The 1,622-nt window shown below is 42.4% G+C and overlaps 1 pseudogene; it reads left to right on the plus strand.

Moving 5' to 3' along the window:
* Positions 1-1,145: 1,145 nt before the first annotated feature.
* LOC148524846 (5S ribosomal RNA) lies at positions 1,146-1,264 on the plus strand (annotated as a pseudogene).
* Positions 1,265-1,622: the final 358 nt, after the last annotated feature.

Here is a 1,622-nt window from a genome sequence, read left to right on the forward strand (position 1 = left end):
TTTTGGGGGCTGTATGCAGGGCTGACCCGAGCCCAATTTTTTAGGTAAGCAAATATTTTTTGGGCGAACCCATGGGTACTGGTGCATGTGTGATCGAAAAAGATAAGGGGGCGTGGTCTCATGGGAAAAAACGTACACATACCTAATGCATGTTCATATATACTGTATAGTGGTCAAAGTGGAATTTTGAAGTGGGGGTATGGAAAATTTAAGGTCATACTTATGCACCGGACAAAAGGGACATGGCCACTCAAAAAGACATGCCTCCTCTTCATCAGTGTAGTTTATCACACTATGGAACCCTTTATACACATTATGCCACACAATAGTAGTGCCCCTAATAACACGTTAGGTCATGCAGTAGTAGTGTCCCTTATACATTAAGCAACACAGTAATGCCCTTTACACATGATTATAATATAATGTTTAAGGGGCCTCATTACTGTGTGACAGTAATGCAGTTTCTTATCACTACAAAATGTACTGTACAAGACACTGTCACAAACTCTCGGACAGATTGTGGATTCTACCCGTATTCAGGGAATTGGCTAGACCTATTCCTGAGGCGCAGAGTCTAATGTGCTGGCGGTTTTCACCAGGGAACCTCGCAAGAAGTTATGGACTTGGCTGCGTCTGACACACAGGTTGCGGCCCTCAGGTTAGGTTTCCCTATACAGGTGCTGGCGAACTTGGTTGGAATACAGAAGACTTTAGAGTAGTCGACGAGCCGGGTCAGAACCAAATGGACTAGATGGTACCAGGGAGCAGGTGTAAACGGGTCACAGGGAGAAGCCGAGGTCAGAACCAGATATCTAACACAGAACGAGGGGTCGAGCAGAATCAGAGTCATGAACAAAGCCAAGGTCAGAACCGATAATCAGGATATGCACAGGAACACTGGAGTATGGTAATGGAGCCTATACTCTGGCACTGGAGTGCTCCCAGGAACTTCCTTATATAGGTAGAAAGGAAAAGAGGGAAAGAGAGGGCTAGTCACTGGGGCACTCTTAATTAAAGTACGCTCATGCAATACTTTCATTGATACTGTGCATTATTTAACAAAGTGGACTTCTCTGGTGAGGTAGTCCTACATACACTCTTACGCTGTGTGTACCTGGGTATTCACACTCCCCAGTTGGGCAATTATCTACAATCATACCATACTGGATACGCCCAATCTCGTCCGATCTTGGAAGCTATACAGTTATGGGCCTGGTTAGTACCTGGATGGGAGACCACTTGGGAATACCAGGTGCTGTAGGTTACTAATACTGGAGGTGGATTGGGACGGTTTGGTAACTCAGCAGAGTGGCAACTCAGTACCATTATTACGATCTACATATATCCAGATAATAGGATATTGGTATCACTATTATTATTCTATCTACGACCAGGGTATTTACCTATCCACATGTATATATGAATACATGTGGGGATTTTACTATTTAGTACACATATTTTCGCCCTAAATTGATCATTCTTATATTTTGTTTGAAGGGATATTGATTTTAATACAACTTTGATTAAAAGTTAATTTTTAATGATAGGAATTGTGTTGGATTATCCATTGTTAATGTGTTCAAATTACCCAACTCTTTTCTATCTGCAGCTCATATATGGTT

The sequence above is a fragment of the Taudactylus pleione genome, unplaced genomic scaffold, assembly GCF_031769625.1.
Source record: "Taudactylus pleione unplaced genomic scaffold, aTauple2 ptg000116l, whole genome shotgun sequence".
In the NCBI taxonomy this organism is placed as follows: Eukaryota; Metazoa; Chordata; class Amphibia; order Anura; family Myobatrachidae; genus Taudactylus; species Taudactylus pleione.